The sequence below is a fragment of the Perna viridis genome, chromosome 2 (assembly GCF_037379345.1).
Source record: "Perna viridis isolate PV_CMFRI_1.1 ecotype Kerala chromosome 2, ASM3737934v1, whole genome shotgun sequence".
Lineage (NCBI taxonomy): Eukaryota > Metazoa > Mollusca > Bivalvia > Mytilida > Mytilidae > Perna > Perna viridis.
In genome coordinates this window covers 5,561,770-5,585,105 of record NC_142446.1, presented here as the reverse complement: position 1 = coordinate 5,585,105, position 23,336 = coordinate 5,561,770, and the positions used below count along the sequence as shown (strand labels likewise).

At 34.0% G+C, this 23,336-nt stretch overlaps 1 long non-coding RNA gene across 1 annotated transcript in view; it reads right to left on the bottom strand.

The window, feature by feature from the left end:
- LOC148623441 (uncharacterized) overlaps positions 1-9,009 on the bottom strand; it is a 28,209-nt gene extending 19,200 nt beyond the window's left edge. Inside the window, exons 1-2 of the long non-coding RNA XR_015919426.1 lie at positions 8,908-9,009; positions 7,261-7,292 (exon numbers count right to left, since the gene is read on the bottom strand). This is a non-coding gene — a long non-coding RNA (uncharacterized LOC148623441). The remainder of the gene's footprint in view (positions 1-7,260; positions 7,293-8,907) is intronic.
- Between the last annotated feature and the right edge of the window lie 14,327 nt (positions 9,010-23,336).

The window sequence follows — 23,336 nt, the reverse complement described above, 5'->3', positions numbered from 1 at the left end:
TTTCCCTTAATGTACCTAAGCCACTTTAAAGCATGGTCCGCTTACTTATCCAAACAAATTTACAGAAATGTTTCCCATAACACGTCCAGACCATTCTAAAGAATTGTTTCCCACAGTTTTAATGCGGATATACAGGACTCATTACAGAAAGTAATATAGTGATTTGTGTTATATTTGTAGATGATGAGAAGTTTTCAACAACCGCAAAATGCGACCACATATCAAGAAACACTGGAATTAAAGAGATCATTCACGGAAGAAAATACATTTTGTCAAATCTTCTCTTTTATTTTGAAAGAAAAGGCTTTCGAATGGATTTAAATGTTTTTAACCTTGATGTCTTTGACCAAGGTCACGCTTTAGAGATCTTTATGACTACACGAATGCAGATTTTCAAAGAATATTAAATTCAAAATCAGTCGTATAAGTACATTTTCTGTATATCCTTTATTAGCTGCGAAACGTGGCTCTAACTATTTTTTTGTATTTTTGAAACGTTAGATCGCAAAATCACAAAAAAATCAAGAGCTACGATTTCGCAGATAATCCTTTATATCCCATACAACAAATGATAACATCGTGTTAAATAAACATTGTCAATTTTATATTTGCAATAAATATTAAAAGAAGATTTAATTTTAACTAAAATGACCACGAAGTCACTCAACATGCCGGGCAAAGAACTTATATAGTGTTTTTGGCCCAGTAGTGCGGGTTGAGAGACAGACACCGTGCATTGTAGACAAAACATGTCACAGATGATCAATCCTTAAAAAGTTATCTGTTAGGATGATTTGACCTGTTAATTACATGTAAATATTTCACTTGTATTATGTTAATGGTAAATGATCCTATACTTAGTCATTATCACTTAGTTGTAAAGAAGGAATATAATGTGTAGAGAAAACACTTTTTTGTCGATAATTCTTATTAGAATAAATAGTTTTCTCAATTCAGATTTATGTGATAGATACGATAATTGATTGTTTTAGGGGAATATTTATACAACAAATTGAGGTTATATTGGAAACATACACTTCATATCGGTCAGTCAGTCGGGGAAACTAATTCGCCATATCGGTTAGTCAGTAGGGGAAAACAGAAACTCCATATTGGTTAGTCAGTTGGTTGATGGATACTCCATATTGGTTAATAAGTCGGTTCATGGATACTCCATATCGGTTAATCAGTCGGTTCATGAATATTCCATATCGGTTATTCATTCGGTAAATGGATATTCCATATCGGTTAGTCAGTCGGTTCATGGACACTCCATATCGGTTAATCAGTCGGTTCATGGATATTCCATATCGGTTATTCATTCGGTAAATGGATATTCCATATCGGTTAGTCAGTCGGTTCATGGATACTCCATATCGGTTAATCAGTCGGGGGAAACGGATACGCCATATTGGTTAGTCAGTCGGGGGAAACGGATACGCCATATCGGTTAATCAGTCGGTTCATGGTAATGACCGTTTAACTTTCGGAGTGATGAATCATACTAATGTATGGGAAATAGAACGGGTATGTTTAACGCAACAAATGCACCATCATAAAACTTAAGATAAAAAAAAACGTAAAGACCTCAGAGATCACAATTAGGTCTTCAACGAGTATAAACACACCTTTAAGCAAGCCCTGGAAGGCCTCTGTAACAGAACAATGACAAATCCATCAAACTATAAAATTATATAACGACAAAGACACATTATACCATCATAACTTGATTGTGGAAAGACGTATGAAACCCGCGAGTGTAATTAACTAGTTTCATAGGGCCTCAAACATCCACTTTAATGTAAACAGTAAAGTGGGTAACATATCCTTGTTCCATTCGTATTAGTTTCCGAGTCCTACCTTTAAAAAATGCTGTTATTTTCGCAGTTTCTGGTTAAGAGACGAAAATTGTCTATACTGGAGCTGCTCGATTGTTACTGTATAGGAAAGGAAAGGTATATAGTTGTCAATTTCCAGATGAAGGTCAAGATAAGAGGCAGACCTCTGCGTGTCTGTAGTGTCCTTAATATCTTGAAGATCTTTTATATAAATAGTGAAAAGTTTATACATTTTTATATCTTTTTGACAGCTACCTTTCGTATTTTAATTACAGTACACGACAATACATATCATTTTCTATATTTAGCAGTTATTTTATAGATAACAATCCTGTTATTGTGATTTAATTGAGTTGTGATATTTACAATATTAACAATTAGAACCATTATCTAAGAAGATTGTACCCAATTTGACTATTGGTAGAGCGGATATTGAATCTTAATGTGCAAATAGAGTCGTGGTTAGGTAGGAAAACTGGACTGACTGGGTTTTGTTATAGAGTTGCTGAGTAAATTAGCTTTTAATTATAATGCAAGTAGTTTTAATTGGTTGAGAAAAGAAGTAGTTGACAATAGGAACGGAAAGACCTCACAATGTCAGTCTAATTATGTGGAGATTAAGAATTGAGATACTTTATAAAAATCCACTACATCAAAGTAAGAGACTATCTTATAAAACCATGTATTGTGATGTTTCCTGTACCAAACACTTATATCATAATACGATATTCACCACAATCAGAAGCTTGTCCACGAGTAGCTAATGTACAGAATGTTATCATTATACCCCGTTTGTAAAGTGTGAGGTAAATAGTGATGATGTGTCCGTCCTTTCGTCCATACTTCCGTTACACAGAGGGCTACCCTTCTATTAACTGGTGCTCTGAATGGAACTAATGGAACTTTCACAAACTATTTATTAAGCATTGAAGATATGCGTCTTCTATTTTAGATTTGGATCTGAATTATTAGAGGTTTTCTAAAGTTTCCTTATGGACTTATGGACTTGCCTTTTATGAATCTTGTCCACATCTCCACCGTCACCACTGAATGGAATTTCATGTAACGTTCATAGAATCTTAAGTATGTATATTCCCATTTACACGTCATATTTCATATTTTGCCCCAAATCAATAAGGTCATAGTGTGCATCTTTCCAAATGAGGTAACCGGGGAACCAGTTTAGTGAGAATTGCAGACACACAGACAAAATAAAAGTATCATCGCTTGTACATGTATAATAAATAAAAGTATTTACACTTAAAAATAAAAGACACCATCAAAAAGAGTTATGAGAATTATTTTTAAGTCAATACATTTCTGAAAGAAAATGAACGAAGCACTATTTCAATAAACAGTAAAAGTTTTATCATATATTTAAAATGTAGTTCACAGATATTTTTAATGATGTATGGAACTATAAAACAAACACCCTTATTTTATAGCTCGAATTACATCAATCCATTGGATAAAAGAACTCTTAACCATTAAGTTTATAACTAGACTTTCACAGTTGACATATAATGCTTATAGTTTTAAGTTTCTACGGACGAGTCGAGTTTTCAAGTGGGAGACAAATAACTAGAATTCAAGCTGTGCTGTTATTGAATCGTTACTTTCGAGCTCACCAACACCTCCTGGTCATACGTTGCTCTTAAAAGATTTAGAACACTAGCAATTTCAAATTTTTGCGTATTACTTAAATGATTTGTAGCTAAGCAAACTGTATGTAAATTGCGCTCACGAGTATGTCCACAAGTAGGTAGAATTAATCGCCATCTAAATTCGTATTCCAAACCTTGCCGTTCTAAAACCCGCAAGATAGGGTCATCACTCATTTTTCAGTGTTTCTGCCCCCACCTGTTCTTCGGTCTGATATACGATTTATTGTACATTTTTTTTATATCATGGTTATTATATTTATATTTTAAGAATAGTAACCTAATGCTCATTTACTCATATACGCCAACGTCATGGTTTATCATTTGTCACGTTTTAATTTTAGTTTAATTCTATTCTATTTTACTTTCCATTTATTTTTTTTTATCTTATTTTGTAATAAGTACCTTTCGACAGATAAACATGCTGACCTCCTCTTCAATTTGTTTGAACCTCTGCTATGGCATTATACCGCCATAAATATGTTTCCCTATTGATTAAGAGTTGCCATACTATTTGTGATTTGGCTGATGGACAAAACCTTTAATATTGGCTTTCATCAGTCTATGATTAGCTAAAATGGAAATATTTTGCCCTAAGTACACCTAAGTGAAATCATGTGTTTGGGTTAACTTTTAAACATTATTTCAGACAGCAGTCTAACACCAGTATTTAGCTTATTTTGAAGTTTGTAACTATTTTTTATTCAAATCAACAATCAGTTTATGACGATTCCAAATCAACTGACACCATGGTCTGAATATTTCTCCTTCCCTCTGCTGCATTATAACTAATTACTGGATTACTCCGATCAAATGAGAGAACAATCGTCAGATGAGTAAAAAATATAAGAAAATAGCCGCTGTAAGTTACCGGAGATAGCGGTCAACCGCTATCAATAACCGTGGGTCGCATTATGTTATAGTTTCAGGCAGCTTTATGTCAATGCCTATGGCCACTCTGTCAATATATATATATATATATATATATATATGAACTTTATGTCAATGTTTGAGGACGCCCTATGTTAAAGGCTGCTCTATGCCACTGTCTATGGCTTTTATGTAAATGTCTCTGGCCTTTATGCCGATGATTATATCCGCTCCATGTCAGTGTTTATGGCCACTATGTAAATGTCTCTTTGTCAATGTCTGTGGCCTCTATGTCAATGTCTATGGCCTCTATGTCAATGTCTGTGACCTTTTTGTCAATGTTTATGGTCGTTCTATATGTCAATGATACCCCCAAGTTGTGCGGAATTTATCGTACTGTTAACCTCAAACTAAATCGTGGCCTACCATTCCGTCCTATAAAGTTCACCAAAGAGTAACTGTATACAGTACTATGATCAATTAAAACTGGACTAATCCTGGTAATGTTAGCTAGCAGGATGACTACGCCAACCAATTATAAATAATTTACGGAATCTGAAACATTATTATCACCACGGGGTGAAATAGGTCGAGGGTTGACATCACATGCAATACAGATTTTGACATGTCATGTTCAAGTGTGTTCTGCGTAGAGGTGTGATATAGGGTATGCGATATAGGGTTAAAGATACAGGATTTAAAATACACTTATAATGCATATACAAAAAAGGTATATTTTAATCTAAATATATGATATATCCGTATCTTTCTACATTAGATTAATCTCCTAGTATTTAAAACGTTCCTCATTTGAAAATTCTTTAACAGTATTGCTGGTAGCAATTGAAAAATGTTCACTGTTGATAGTTTTGTACTGTTTGTAATTATCATAATCGGTTTTAAAGTAGTATTTAAGTCACATTTAAAGTAGTTTTTTTTAACAAAAAGTCCATATCAATAGTTAAGATCGAATGCATGAACGTTTCGTATTTATTTGTTTAATAGTACAATAGTGTACAATACTACTATATAGATACAGACATTCTGGTCCCCCAAATATCCTAAAAAGCCTCCGCATGGAACTCGTCAACTACTTTGGTATCATATAACCGGTTAGATTGATTACAGCACTCTATCCTCGCTACCCGGGAATTATAGGGTAAAATTTCTGTAAAATGTTCACCTTTTTCTTATCAAAACATTTAATTTTAAGAATGAATTTCCTCTCTTAAATCGATAAATCTCTGAAGTAGCCATGCTATTTTTAGTGACGAAGCTAAGTGACAGTGACTCAGAGGGATATTGTATGTTTACAGGACTACAGGTATTAAAATACCCTGATTCTACACTGCATGCTGTACAATTAATTACTCAATTGATCTTTGTGCGAGCTTAACTAGTATAGCACAATAATCCAAAATTTTAACAGACAGACAGACAGAAAATTCTTTATTAACATCTAAAAAGGCTGCTAAAACACATTTCAATGACATAAAACAAAATTTACCCTTTCTGGCATAAAAGGTAATTGATAGATCATACAAAAATTAATGTAAATCAATAAACATACTTAAAAAAGAATTTAGTATGTATTGAAAAGATATTATGCCTCAACTTGCAGTTATATGAAGCAAAGCACGTCGAAGTCTATGTGCATGCGTGACGATTTACATGCGTAGCAAAACAGTAGCATACCCAGTTTGCCGAATAGTCCAAAATGCTGAGTCCCAAATTGCCGACTAATGGAAAAAAAAACGTGTGCAATGGGACAATTAAAAAAAGCGAATTGTTTGCTTCATCAAGAAATCGAAGATAAATATATTAAAATAGAACACTTTTTGTAATAGCGCTGGTAAAATATAGGTTAATTCGTGTAAATTAATTTAAATCGTCCATTTTTGTTTATAAGAAAGGGGTAACGCTGGTAAAAAAAACTTTGGGCGACATTTGGATGTATCTGTTGTTAGTAACTTATCCACATACGTTTTTATCAAAATTGTTTACTTAATTTATATTTACCCTTAAATACTTGTAATTTTGTAATTTTGGAAGTGCTGTTTTAAGAATTCAATATTTTGATGTCATTATTCGTGGTTTATGACTTTACCCAGACAAACAGATTTACAAGTTCTTACAGCTTTACCGTCTTAAAAAGACGTCACAAAATATTGTTTCTATTTGAACTTTATAAAAAAAATACTAAATTTGGAGGTTTGTAAAAATATGTGATTTTTCGACCTGGACATATTTGTCTATAATTGACCATTTCTAACTCAAGAGACGTATATGTACCAGATGCTATAGTTTAAAACTGAACATGGCTTCTCATGATCATTGTGTAACTTCAATGTCCGTCCACTGTATAGGACTAAGATAATTTATAGCCCCTCGATAACGGACCGTGTGTTTATTCAGCGTAGCGAAAGTTTTATTGTTCCCTTGGGATCAAAGTGATATTACAGAAATGACATAAATTTGCGGTCTATCATCCGGTCCTTTTCTCATTGTAAAAACATTTTACCCAATCATTAAATTTTTCTTAGGATTTTTACAAATGCCTCAGTATTAGCTGAAGAGTGTTTGATTGGTTTTAAAATCACACTTAAAATTGGTGAAGATGGATTTCCTTTTGAACTTTAAAGGTTAACTTCTTCAAAGCATTGTCCCAATTATCGTACTGATGTGATAAGCCATTAAAGTAAGTCAAGGGTTCCTAATCCTTGGTCATCATTTTCGACTGGACGAGCTTTTTCCTGACTATTACCATAATTATTTATAAAGTACCTGACTTATGAAGGAAGTCATTTTACTTAATCCAGATTTGCTTGCCTGACATTGTGACGATACCAACTTATCATTTTGTTCTCGGTGACAACTCTAATATTTCATACCTCTGGATTAACTGCAGTGAAGTGTTTCGTTCCTTCAAATAAAACATAACAATTGATGGAAAAAGCTTTGAATAAAAAAAAAGTGTTGACAATAAATTATATTGACTTCTTCGATTTGATATATTTAGTAACTGTAGTTTATGGAACCCAGCATTGAATCATAGAAACTTTTGACAAACCCCAGAACGCGCCTTCGCAATTTTCATTTAGTTTGCCAGTACTAACATATACCGTACAACAAATTATGACACAATTAAGTGTGATACTCAAAGCTAAAATGGTCAAACAGCGAGCACCGGTAATCCAATATTTCTTACTTTGCGTGTCAGTGTATATGTTTTAGAACTGTTCATACTATCGGTCAATCACCAGAGAAATGTTACACTATGTTAACCACCAGACACCTGACCTAAGTTTATCAATGCTGAATTCTCTCAACTAGCCATTAGACATACGACCTACGTGTATCAATTCTGTATTCTCTCAACTAAACACTAGACATCCGACCTAAGTGTATCAATTCTGTATTCTCTCAACTAACCACTATCATCCGACCTAAGTGTATCAATTCTGTATTCTCTCAACTAACCACTAGACATCCGACCTAAGTGTATCAATTCTGAATTATCTCAACTAACCACTAGACATCCGATCTAAGTTTATCATTGCTGAAATCTCTCAATTAGCCACTAGACATCCGACCTGAGTGTATCGTTGCTGAATTCTCTCAAGTAACCACTAGACATCCGACCTGAGTGTATCAATTCTGAATTCTCTCAACTAACCATTAGACATGTGACCTTATAGTGTCAATGCCATGTCAGCATCCGACTCAAATATATCAATATTGTCCTCAAGCTGCTTACGAGTAGACAACCGAGCAAAATGAGTCAATCGATTTTTCAGATATCCACCTGACACTCATCCGTTCAGAACGTCTAGATGCTGTCGTCTTGTCACCTCTATATTGTCAGCCAAACTTCTATGCTTTCTAGCCGCTGGATATTGGCAGGGCGTTAGTACGCATCAATTTAACGAATACTTATACAGGTAACAATTAGTTGTTTATTAACAAAACTTCAAAAAAAGAACGTGTTTTGAATGTGCTATTGCATTACACTTCTGATATTGAACGCATAAAATGTATTTACTTATCTTACAAAGCTGTCAAGAATTTCCACAGAATGTACATGTACAAGCTTAAAAACATGAAGGCCAAGTATAGTTGATTATTGGATGTTTTTTCTTTTTCAATATATGCTTTTAACAAAATGATGTAATGAATTCATCCTCAAGAAAAATCAAACTGCACATGATACAGTTGTTTCTAACAATACCATGTTCACCTGAAGATAGACGGATTGTATAGTATTCACCACTAAACAATCAACTGAATAGAGTATGTAGCCTGGTATTCATAACACTCGACATTTGGTATTAGTATGTAGCCTGGTATTCATAACACTCGACATTTGGTATTAGTATGTAGCCTGGTATTCATAACACTCGACATTTGGTAGAACATAATGACATAAAGTCTTTCATGAGTCGACTCTTCTCTGGGCAGTTGTTTTCTAATGAAGTACATTGTAAAACAATTCTTATAAAACAAAACAAAAAACGTTAAACAAACTTATGTACTTTTACCTGAATCAACGATGATCGACTGTGATGGTGTTTTACCAAGCCGGCAAAATGTAGACTACTTTTCAAGTACAAATCAATTATTAGTTTCCGCTTGTCTTAGTTTGCGCGGACTAAGAGTTTTCTACCGAGTTAAATCGTTATATGTTGATTTAAATATCTTCTTATATTGATGTTTTTATTTGCAGTTTCAAATTAAAGTAGTGGTTTGCTGAGTTTAATGTGTTTGATGACAAAGGCTACCTTGTTCAGTTTAATTTTGTATATTTACTTTAAAGAGAATTTTAATCCTAACTTGGTTTTGACAAACCACACAATGTACTTTTCTGTAAATTAACTGTGCTAGGCACTGTTGAAGTCCTTTCTTTATTGAAACAGATAATTCCAATTTATGTCAGTCTTAGATACTTTTAAAATAAAAAGTCAAACAATTTATGTTGCAAGAAATCCGAGTTGTGTCTTCTGTAATTTTACATCTTTTATACTACTCGGATTACACTTGAAATAAAGTTAGGCACAGACCATTTTCTTCTTGGGGTGGGGGCTGGGATTGTATTGAGTTAAAACGAAATTTTGGAGCAAGCGCGAAAATAATTATTTTTCGACAGCAGCTAATGTTGTAATTTGTCCCCCACACCCCACCCGACTCACTATTAAAATGGTTGGTGCCCTACAATACATGACTTACTTATTACTTTATAAGTTATCTAGATGTTGTATTTCCACGTTCGAACATAACATAGATGAGAACTTTGTTAAGATCAATTCAAAAATGATATGATATCGCAAAGTCCAGAATTCCATCAATGTCTGTAGTAAGTAATTTGCAATATAGGGGGGGGACCATTTCTGTTATTAACATAACGTTGTCTCATTCTGCTTTAACATTTAGATTTAAGAAAATTAAATAATTATCATGATTACTTATATTTCTAAAATTGTGAAAAGTAAGAATGAACAACTGTCAATAGTTAACACTGTAGTAAGAATGAACAACTGTCAATAGTTAATACTGTATTAACGTCGTTTCCTGGGGTAGTTTAAGCAAACTTGTTTTTCGTGTATTGAGAACTCAAAATTACAAAAAAAGACACCCAGTTTTCCAGTTATTCTATAATCTGATCTTTTGAGAAATATCTACAATTTTATTTGTTAAATGTTATTATAAGACATTAATTGCCGAATCAGAAGGGTGGCGTGGTATATTGAGAAATTATGGAAGTCTATTTTTGTCATCGTGATAAATGAAGTCGCGAAAGATTATCTCGAAAAGTCGTGATAATTGGATATTTTGTCGACATAAATGACAATTTCATCTAAAAAAGTCGCGATAATTTTTCGCGACTTTTATTTATCACGATAAGAGAAATAGACTTCCATACGAAATGATAGAAAATGCAGTCATGTGATCTGGTGACATTGGTGATGAATATCATTGTATTATGTCACGTTATATATTTCTTAAAGAAAACAAAATTTTACCTGTATAATTTGTAATACTATTTAATTAAGTTATATTAGACATACACATGTATTATGTACATTTATCAACATATAGGCAATTTGCTTTTTTGATATATGCATAGTAATCGTAAATCTTAAGATGGCCATTTGCCCGTTCGAACCAAATTTTATAAGGTTTATTTTTCTCTGGTCCAATTACATTTTAATTGCAAACCACGCTATCTGTTAAACTAGATATGTGCTGACAGGTAGTGCTGAAGGCAATACACATTCTGACAGGTGTAGACAAAAGATACTAACCGAATATGATGTGTACATATTATAACCAACCAAAAAAGCCCCAAGTAGAAAATAAAGTTTTGTTTTTGAAAAAAAAAACAATTAATTATTTATATTTTGTGGATGAATAGATTACTCGGCGAATTATAGTTATATTGTATTACACAGCTTTTTAATTCACATTGAATTTATGTATACGGATATCTTTTTTTCTTGGTTAGTTTCGGAGAAAATCAACATGATAACTTTAATTTTCAATTTTTTTTTCAAAACTACAAAACATACCTTTTTTTGTGTAAATGCATTATAGGTGTTTAAATGTTTAAATACCGTTTACCCTATATCACACCGCTATACCTACATCGCATACCATATATCACACCCTAGAGCTTTATCGCATACCCTATATCACACCCCTAGAGCTCTATCGCATACCGTATATCACACCCCTAGAGCTCTATGGCATACCACATATCACACCCCTAGAGCTCTATCGCATACCACATATCATAGCCCTAGAGCTCTATTGCATACCCTATATCACACCCCTAGAGCTTTACCACATACCCTATATCACACCCCTAGAGCTCTACCACATACCCTATATCACAGCCCTAGAGCTCTATCGCATACCCTATATCACAGCCCTAGAGCTCTATCGCATACCCTATATCACACCCCTAGAGCTCTATCGCATACCCTATATATCACACCCTAGAGCTCTATCGCATACCCTATATCACACTCCTTCACGGAATATACTTAAAATATAGTTAAAGTATATAATCCAATGAACATGACTTGTGGCCGTTGGGTTGATATAGGAGTCTCGGGTTGATACCGCATGTGGCCGTTGCGATGATATAGGAGTCTCGGGTTGATACCGCATGTGGCCGTTGGGTTGATATAGGAGTCTCGGATTGATACCGCATGTGATACAGATTTTGACATGTAATTTTCTGTATATATTGAACAAAAATGTACATTTGTTTATTAAAGATTATAGCGAGTAGCATACCTAGTTTATTAAAGATTATAGCGAGTAGCATACCTAGTTTATTAAAGATTATAGCGAGTAGCATACCTAGTTTATTAAAGATTATAGCGAGTAGCATACCTAGTTTATTAAAGATTATAGCGAGTAGCATACCTAGTTTATTAAAGATTATAGCGAGTAGCATACCTAGTTTATTAAAGATTATAGCGAGTAGCATACCTAGTTTATTAAAGATTATAGCGAGTAGCATACCTAGTTTATTAAAGATTATAGCGAGTAGCATACCTAGTTTATTAAAGATTATAGCGAGTAGCATACCTAGTTTATTAAAGATTATAGCGAGTAGCATACCTAGTTTATTAAAGATTATAGCGAGTAGCATACCTAGTTTATTAAAGATTATAGCGAGTAGCATACCTAGTTTATTAAAGATTATAGCGAGTAGCATACCTAGTTTATTAAAGATTATAGCGAGTAGCATACCTAGTTTATTAAAGATTATAGCGAGTAGCATACCTAGTTTATTAAAGATTATAGCGAGTAGCATACCTAGTTTATTAAAGATTATAGCGAGTAGCATACCTAGTTTATTAAAGATTATAGCGAGTAGCATACCTAGTTTATTAAAGATTATAGCGAGTAGCATACCTAATTCGGTTTTGTTGTTATCATTTAGCTCTAGTATATAATTATTTTATATTCGGACGAACATAGTGGAAAATATAAATAATCTGACTTCGTGTTTGTCATATTTCAAGATTTATTTTTTTTTTTTTTTGGAAACGGTGATGTACATGTATTTGTCAACAGAAGGCCTGCTGGCACCGACGCCACAAAAAAATTTACCTAAGTATGAGAAAATTATCAACTGTTAGTGACGTCATCAATTTCAAAGACTTTGATTGGAGTTACCATGGAAGTATTTCTTAACTTTTGTGGCGCCGGACCCTGGTCCTTATCGGCCGTTTTTGTTGTGACGTCTTGTGTTGAAACAGTGATTGACCATTCAGACTAATATTCAGTATATATTGAATAAAAATCAACATTTGTTTATATATAGCATGTAGCATACCTAATTTGGTTTTTGGCTATCATGTAGGGAATCGTCATGTAGCTATAGGGAATTATCATGTAGGGAATTATCATTTTTGACTATCGTGTATGGAATAATCATTTTTGACTATCATGTAGGGAATTATCATTTTTGACTATCGTGTATGGAATAATCATTTTTGACTATCATGTAGGGAATTATCATTTTTACCTGGGATGGGGCTGGTCATTTTTAAATCACACCTATGAATTTTTCTTGATCCTACACAGCATTTCATTAAAATAATTTGACCCCCCCCCCACCTAGAGAATTTGACAAAAATGACCCGCCCTTCATACTTTTTAAAGATATACAAAACATACTAAAATTGTAACATGCAAACACTTACCTTCAAAGCATGTGATATGATGTATAGGTACTTTATATATCAGAATTCTTGAAAACACAACATTTTCAATAGAGATATTTTTTTTAAATGGAAGCAAGCGAAATGATAAGAAGTGTTTACAATCGAAAATTCATCCATGCCAAAATCTAATGTTATTGAAACACAAGAAACCAGTGACAAACATGATTATGAAAATGGTAGCAAAAGTGATGATGAAATGGAACAGGAAATGAAATCTTCAGAAGATGAGTCTTACGACCCTTTTGACTTCCTCACTGCGAAGCATAAAAGTCCAGATGGATATTTTTGATCTTATCAGTGACATAACCATATTAACAGTGTACAATGGCGTATATAGCGTTTCAAAAATGTAATACAATGTATAGTAATGCATAAAATTTGTTTTGAAATTGATAAAATGTCATTATGTACTAGTGACTCTGATAATCTCAACCCCGGAAAAATGAACCCCTTGAAATATATAGACTAGGAATTTCTGTATGTAAAAAAAAAGATCCCAACTTTCAGCTTCAAACAAAAATTTGAACTCCCCTTTTCAGTAAGCAGAAAAAAATGTGACCCCCCACATTTTGATTAGCCCCCACCCTTCTCAGGTAACAAATAAGTTCCTTAGCCCTAATATAAAATTTTGTTATATTCAGACGAACGTAGTGGAAAAATATAAATAATCTGATGTGGTGTTTGTCATGCTTCAAGATTCCACCGTTTTGGTAATGATGATGTACATGTATTTGTCAACTGAGGGCCTTGTGAACTATAAAGCTAACGTCAACTGACCGTTTCTACCGTGCGTTTTGTGACATAATGTGTTGAAACAGTTATTGACCAGTCAGACTTGTATATTTTGCAGTTATTCTGCTTGAACTTCTTCAGGCCAGGTAGATTTTGTCCCTTTTAAATGATATTCTACCATTTCAAAAGTATTTGCATCATGAAAAGCGGTAAAATAATCTGAAATCGCCCGGTTAGTAATCACAACGAAGTTTTAACGGGGTCTATTTTGTAGCTACGCTAGAACAGACCTCGGAGAACAGAGCAAGCCAAGAGCTACATTACTGTATCTAGATCTAACTACATTTGTACAAGTCAAATTATGAGTGAGATAATTATATGTTATTTGACCGATTTATACTTTGAGCCACCTTATATTTTGGTGATCATATGGCACAAGTTTAATTGCTAGTCCGTTGCACCAGAGTCGTAGATTCGAGCACTCGATATTTATATCAAGCCATATTTTCGCAACATCGAAGAGATTTGACAAATGGTTGAAAAAAAGTTTGATCCAAGATTTATATACATTACACAAAGGATGGGAGAAACACTAAGCGTTACGTACTAAGACTCGAATCCATCATACGTAATATTCCAATAACAATAACCGTCAGTTTGATTAGACTATATTTTCTTTGAAATGAAAAATAAACATTCAATGTGAAATATTAGAGTAGTAAGTTACTTCATAGGTGTATTGTACAAATCTATCTCCCTACATTAAGTGATCAATTTCTGTTTTCATATTACCTCATCAAACCTGATTCGTTTCCCATCAACCTGCATATTACTCTTATTTGTTTCCGTAGTTTTTTGACAGAATGTGATATTAAGGTTCGAGGATAAAACTTTGGCCGCTGCTGTTTGAGTTTTAATTGACAAATCAATCTACTTTCACTATGACTAGGTAACTAGTAAGTTTTCTTTCTATAGTAAGTCGTGGCATACCAGTAAGTTAGAAGGTTCGCTAGATTACACACACGAAAATAGAAAGACTTGATAAATCTGCTCATTTAAGACATGAAAAAATGTTTCATACACGTGTGTATGTTTAATATCTAACTGGATGTCAATGAGTATGTACAATGTTTTTACCGTTTATTCACCATTTGTTCCTCAATCTTTGCGCATTAGTATCCTCTAAGGCATCTACAGTTGTACTTGGGACATTCAAATTTTGTTGAGGTTCGGTTCAAATTCATGGTGATTTTTTTTTTAATTTTGGGGTTCAAGGGCTAAGTTGGACAGATATACCATTCCATCATACCAATATGGTCTTCGTCTTTTATTTACAAAATGCTTTAGAAATAACATGGCAACCGCATTTAAAGCGAAAAAAAATGTAAATCAAGAGATAAAGACCAAAAAAGATAACGGAGACAAAAAAAATCAACATACAAAATCCGAAATACCACACACGGGTAATTAAACGTAAATGGACTCGACAATAAACAGGAATGATGGACACCGACAGGGTAACTGTCGTCAGAGGCTATAGAATCACTTTTGGGAATGTTCAAATAACCGGTAAATAAAATTTACTATCCGAAATGGTTTTAGTAAAAAGATAGGCATTCCATTTTTAAAGTAAAATCTTAGTATATTTCCACTTTCCATGTCTTCTATGATATTATAAACAAATATAAGAGAGAAAAATTGATTCCTAAAGTTCCCTCTTTCTACTGATCTTTGATCCTTTTCATAGACTCCCACGGTTTCATTCAAGACGGTGATAGCTTAAGTTTGTTTATTTATTTATATATCTCTTGACTTTCAGCCTTATATGATGATATATGTATAGATGTATCAGATTCGACCTGTCTAGAATATTTTGACAAAAGTTGTCGCATGGTCCAAACAACACACAGCAAATTGAGATTGAGATCTGTAAGGGTCGCCAAAGCTTTTGATCATGACCTACAAACGATCGGAAATAAGTACAATTAATGCTTCGGGCTATCAAACCTTCGGACCAACATTACTTCAGGCTATCAAATCTTTGGGCCAATGGACGTCACATTGATAAACCTTCGGACTATCGAACGGTCACGTCATCACACATTATGAAAAACACATACAGCCAATTACAGTGAACAATTAATCAACCATTTTTTTTGTTTTATACACGTATATTTCACTGAAGTATTCACTTATACAGACGAACCTGACACCTGAGTATTCAATTATACAGACGAATCTGACACCTGAGTATTAACTCATACAGTCGAACCTGACACCTGAGTATTCACTTATACAGACGAACCTAACACCTGAGTATTAACTCATACAGTCGAACCTGTCACCTGAGTATTCGCTTATACAGACGAACCTGACACCGTAGTATTCACATAAGCGGTAGAATCTGTTACCTCTCTCTACAATTTCTTGGGTCTTTGTCCGGACGTAGGAACATAATTATTTGTCAAAAACAACACGATAAACCGATCTTACTTCGGCAGTGGTAAAGTTTTAACATATCCCTACTCCTCATTGCTAGTTGGTTCCTACATATTAAGTTTGAAGAAAAGAACGGTGTTTACCGAGTATTTCTGATACCCAGCAAAATTATTTAAGACTTTAGTTAACTGGATTACCAATACGTCATTTTGACACTGTTGCAATATTCGTGACGATTTTATCATTGTCAATAATGGTAAGAAGAAGTTAATGAGTTCGGGTGGGGATACCTCTGTAATTGGTCGGCTGCTACATGAACTTTTGTACTGATATATCGTCGGCGATCATTGTGTTGATCTGTCACTGGATATACCTCTATTCTAACCCATCGTTATCTTCTTATTTCGATCGGTCCACACGAGAAGTTTACGTTTAAAACCCCAACTTGTTACTTTATACATCCAGTCTTAGGATTTTATCTCATCCTTGAAAAAAAGCAAAACAAAGATTTCCCTCCTTTTGAGTAATTGTATTTTCTTTACCCTTTAGAAGTTTGTTAACGGTGAAGTTATAAGACGATGGGCGGTCTATTAAGAAATCTTGATAAAAAGAGGGAGTGTTTCGTTTGTAGGCCTGGTTTTGTTAGTGTTGCTTTGAGAATCAGACTCTAGTTTCTGATTGACTTGCTTAATGATGTGGAAATAGTAGCAATATTATCGGGGTCGCATCAGTACAATGTAGGTACATACTTAATAAAAAAAAACATAAACATCATTTCTACATAAAAACATTTTATCTAAAGTTTGACGGGCTGATGACATCACCATCCGATGTGTCAACTTTTTCGTTGTTAAAACGACACATCGGATCTGGTTGTATTCTACATGAACTCATGTGTAAATAAAGTTACGGTATGATCAAAGTGATACTGGTGTGAAAGCATACTAAATTAAATGATCGATAAATCTTAAGGATTTAGAATTCCCCTGTACACCCCCAAAATTGATAGATTGGTTCAACAAAGATAACCTTTCGCATATCACCCTTGACTTAAAAAGTAAGGTAAATCTAACAAATAGAGGGCCATCGAAAATTCGGTAGCACAGAAATCTTATTACCGCTTTATTTATTCTCGTCCTATTCATATAACTATTACGTAATAATTGTGGAGTATTCGAAATTAATTTATTTGTCCTAAAATTTTTATTAAAAAAGGATAGCTAAAAACCTTATGTTGCCCACCGGAAATCGCCTCTAAACAAAATGCAAATATTGTCACATAAAAAGGAGATAACAATGCCGTCTATTGAGCAAACTTCCTCTTAGTCTATTCATTTAAATTTTAAACTCATTTGAGGATGGATCGTTCCGTTAAATAAACACTTTCGTGATTCTTTCAATATTTAGATTAGTTTAATGTTCTTCACTTTAAATTAGAACACAGAAGGAAGAAAATCACGTTTTTTGGTGAAAAAAAAAACTTCAACTACGCCAAATCTCATTATATTATTAAATACTTTAGGAAAAAAATATATGTAATACCGTATTTCCCCAAAACTACGTTGCAATGGATATTTTAAAATGGTCGCTATTTTAAACAAGCTGCCAAATAATTCAACGTTGTCTGAATTCAACAAACCTATTGCTAGGAGGTGACTTTAACTGGGTTTTCTATTTCCTTCTGGCTGTCTTGTTTTGATGGTTTATGCTACTTGAATTACCGCCCCCCCCCCCCCCCCTGTGCCACTGTCCATATCTGTAATAATAAGAACAGGTATTCGTTCATTATCAGTCAGGTTGTGTGTGTGTTTTTTGTTTTTTGTTTTGTTTTTTCGGTTAGCTTCTATTTGATATAGATAAGTAAACATTACAGGAATTTGTTAATAATGAAATGCCTTAATATTTTGGCTAATCTGTAAAATGATACTTTGCATTGTAAAACATTTCATATAAGATGACGAATAAACATTTAGTTAAAAGAAATGGGTTTTCGTACAAATGAAAACGATGAATTTCTCCAATAAGGTGCAGATGCACCAATCATTGGATACTAAGAATGAACAACATACAATGGAATAGACAAAAACAGAAATCCATCAGATTGGTACCCCAGAACACGATAACAATATTTAAGTTAAGTGTGTATATAACTTGACTTGAAGATCTGTCATACCTTTTATAAACGTCTCATGTACATTAATAGAGTGTATCTGAATACCAAAACTGACTTAAGGATTGTCAGTGTACTGTTATAAAACCCACGTACTACACCACAATCTGAATTCATTTACATACATTAACCTCGTAGTAACTAAACACCTCAACCATATATATATATAATCAAGCTAAAATTAATTTTATGGCTTTTCTGTATTAACATGTATTCATCTTTTTTATCTGATCGAAAACCATTTAAATGCTTAAATTATACGGACCGAGAGTTCAAGGAGAAATAATCGCGTTTCCTCGTTACGGCAGCGACTGCTGTTTGCTCTTCATACCAACTTAAATTCACGCGAAAGCTTTGTAATGACATCAACACCTTTTTTTACTCACGGCGGTCGCAATGTAACCTTATTCTTCAATCCATCATCGTGTGAAGACCTCATTAGGGACGGAGCGTCGGCGCATCCTATAACAAGAACGGTTCGTTCAGTCGGACATGACGTACGTAATTCGGAAGTGATTGAATTTTTAAGGCTGGCGAAAAGCGAGTGTTCTAGGAATTCCGCATAATGCCGTTGGCTGATACATATCCCTTAACATAAGGTAGTACAATACAGTTAGGTCATTTATGAAAATTTGGTATCATTTTGTTGAAATAAAGCTGTTTTGAGGCAGTCGGCACAGAAATTTCGAGTGTTTTGTCATAAAAAAGTGCATATTTTTGAAATCCTTGGTGTGTGGAGGTTCAAGTCATTTATAAGTAATTAAATGATTATTGTTAAAAAATCCAGTAGCCATGGTAACATACCGAAAAAAAATATTACTGAGTTTTAGTACAAATCAGGGGTGCCTTACTAAAACTAACAGCCAATTACTATGTTTTATAAAATATCAGGCACTTAGACACTACTACAGGATGAAAGCATGCATTCTCTCACAATTTTAGTTCCTAAACTTCGTGCGAAATAAGGTATTTTGAAAATCAGCCATCCTTTAAATTACACCTGTTTATCATTACATATATTACATCTGTCTATGTTATTGCTAAACTACATTTAAACAATGTATCCACCAAAGTTCAACTTTTAATTTGAAGTTTTACAAAATTTGACCGGGGTAACTTGGTGTGCGAAACAGTGCGCCATAATGTAACTATATAGAGCACCCTAAATTGTGGCGACAGGTGAATTTTCAGAAGAGGAGTTTCAATTGAGAGGGGGGTTATTGCAAAAAAAAAATGAATTTAACAATTTGGTCAATTATTTCTTCTTCTGCTCGACAGTTCCGCGAGAGAAATGTCCATTGGTCCATTGGTACACTGAGTGCTGACCCTCTGAAAATTTATCGTCATTCGGTCATGCGTAAGTTCAATTTTCTCCGCAGACATATTATAACAAAAAACCAACAAAGCTATTTTAGTTGTCACAAAAAAGGAAAAAATACATAAAAGATATTATTAGATTTAAATACATTAAAAAATGGCATCACCAATATGACTGTCCAAAGGAAAGGCCGTACCTGTTTTTTTTTTTTTTTCATCGAAGTACTCATGTACTGGATCAATTTATATCGATTGTTTGATTTTTTACGCCTCAAGTAATCGTCAAATTCCAAAAGTACGGAAAGCTAGAGGTATCTTTGGACTTCAGAGTTAATACTTCACACTTTTTAGTTCTGATTTCATACTTCTGAGTTCATACTTCATACTTCAGAGTTCATACATTATACTTCGAAGTTCGTACTTCATACTTCAGAGTGCATATTTCATACTTAAGAGTTTGTATTTTATACTTCTGATTTCTGACTTCATAGTTGAGAGAAATTTTACAGGACTTATTTCAGTGTTGAAGAGTTATCTCCCTTATTCAATACAAAATTTAATAGTACATTTCTTTTAGCTACAATTATATTGTCAATAGATGTGACATTGTACATTTTGTGATACAAAAACCATATTTATAACAGTTGTTGCAGTTTATTTACTAGGACCGTCATATTAATGAATTTACAATCTTGGCTCTTCACGTATGAAAGCGTTGTAACGACAGGAGCGCCTGTTTGCTAGTCAAACCATCTTGGTCTTGTTCCGGCAAAAGTCAGTATGAAAAATTTCGTTCATAGCCAAGTAAATCCAATGATTGCTCTCTATCAAAGACGTATGTTCCGAGAACTTGTTTCCTTAACTTTTTAGTGGTAACCCTTGTGATAAGCTCCAGTATGTCTATCTGTTCGGGAAATATTAAGAGTCTCTCCTTAGTACTGATTCTTTCTTTCATGATTAACACCACAGAAACCCACCATATGGTCAGTAGATGTGGCATTGTTTAGTAGCACCTTCTTTGCCACAGACCCGGGCCACATGATCAGTAGATGTGGCATTGTTTAGTAGTGCCCTCTTTGTCTTTCAATACTTGTGGTACATCAAATGCTCACGAATCATAAATTATTCGAGTATTGTTTTCCGACCTACAGTACGCTTCATTAATGAACTATTCAAGGGGGAAGTTTGAGGTAACCATTTGTGACACACCATCATCTTCCGTTTTGATCAAGTATATCATGCTTTGTTTCCGGATGATAATTCTGTTCCGAAAGTACATAACAAAGTGCAACCTCTTGAACATACTTGAATGTGTTTTCGTCCATTGGTAGAAAAGTAATGTCTTTTTTCTCTGAGAAGTACGTGTAATTTATTATTAAATCTACCATAACGATTACAGTATATGTAAATCTTCTTTTACAGCGTGTTCTTGTGAATGATAGGACCTATTGTGTCAGTTTGGTTGTCAGTTCATGGGACGATGCCACTCTCGGTGGACAATAGGTCCACGAGGATATTTAACAACCAAGGTGTCAAGACTTGTCTGACCACAAACTATATATTATTCAACGAAGTTTTCTGTCCTAGCACAAATTCGAAATCCCCTAGGACACTGGGGCTTCCATCTTTGTGATATGTGTTATATTTTTTAATTCTGTTACAAATCGTGTCCGAGCTGTATCTTTTTTTTTCTTTATAGAGATATGCTTCTTATATTTGGCATGTGCATTGGTAAACAATATCAAAATAATGTGTTGAGTACTAAACTTGGGGACAATTGACCTCTAACCTTGAGGGCAAATTTGTTGTTGTTGTTGTTTTTGTATTATTTGTAATGAAATAATATGTGTCGGTGCTGTATCTTTCTTGTCTTTAGAGATAGAATTTTCGCATTTGTCATGATAAGAGATACTACCTTGAGATGATGTGTCGGGCAACTTTGTGGATGATCTTTGACCTTGAGGTCATGTACCAAACGCGATGTCTGGACTGCAGCTGATTTGGTTTTCAAGACATGATTTTGTTGTTTGGCATGTGGTTAAAAGGAGTCTGACGATAACACCTGGATATGACAGGCTTTAAGTAAACACAAATCAACGTAGTTCTTCTCTAAGACACCGAACATTTTTATCCTGAGGGGATGGGGTGGGATTTGATGTCGGATCTACTTTGTTAAGTAATTGGGAAGTACAGAAACATTACTTTTACTTTTTAATGGATGGGTAAAAAAAACATATCCAAAATTGGGGAAAAAATCAAAAAGACCCCAGCCCCCCCTTCCGCTGATAAAATGATCGTTTCCTAATTTCACGTGCTACATGTACATGTAGAATGTGACCAAACCTCGAAGAGAACCTGGGACATGAATGTTTCCACCTATACTCTCTCCTTTTCCTTTGACCAGCATTATTTATGAATTATTTATAAGCCCCCCCCCCCCCCCGTTCGTAACAGTGATCCAGACTATTCCTTTCCACGCACGTATTAAAATAATGAACACAACAATGCAAAGTTATATTCAATATGTATCTTCAGTTATTTTCGCCATCAAGACAAAAAAAAAATCAAAGTACTCGTGTACTGAATCAATTGATATCGATCGTTTATAATCTACTAGTATACGTCCCATATAGTCGTCCAATTACAAAAATATATGTAGGAGCTAAAAGGAAAGAACAGGTGTTGACATCAAGCGTATCTAAACACAAGTTTATTGTTGTAAATTGTTTATATTAAAGTCTTTTATTTTAAATTCACCATTCTGATTATGAAAACAAATCAATTTGTCTTTAAAAAATGACGCAAAAATTCAAGTGGCATTGTAGAAGTGTGCCAGTTTGCGGACAAAGAATATTCGTTGTCTGTTTACATGGATCACCTATTGAAGAATGAATAAAAAACTCCAACATAATTGAATTAGTACTACAAACTACTAGTTGGCCTATACCATTTTTCCCAGCCACGCCCCTTTAATCCCCTGTACCAAACATATACAGTTCTATCATTATAAATAATTGCCAAATAGCCAAATAGGGTGATTATTTAAAAAAAAAACAAAGACTGACACCATTTCTGAGAAAATTGCATAAATTCCTACGCCGTCGTCAAAGAAAAGTAGTTATCATCTCCGGCTCTTGATGTCACGAGGCGTTGATAGTACTAAAAATCTGTTAAGATAAAGATCGGTGCAATTTATTTAATTAGCCGCCAAAATGCACGAAGCTGTAGGTAATACATCAGGAAGGTTTCAAGGGTTGGGCCACCTTTTTGTTTAAAAGTTTGTGTAAATTTTGGCAAAAAATGAGCGGCAAATAACAGCCTTTCTATATATAAGTTTCTTGATCGGAACCTCTACCCCTTTTCGTAAATATCTGGACCCGTCTCGAGCCAGCATGAAATATCTAAAGACAGCGCTTTCGATTGGTTCTCAGAATCCCTCTTTATATTTGTTATATGATTTTCATCCTAGTTGAACATCAATTATGGTTAATTATGTATCTGAGAATAAAGCGTTTGTAGGAAACTTGAAAATCGACAGTGAACGGTTGGTTCATTCGGGTAAATGCACAGA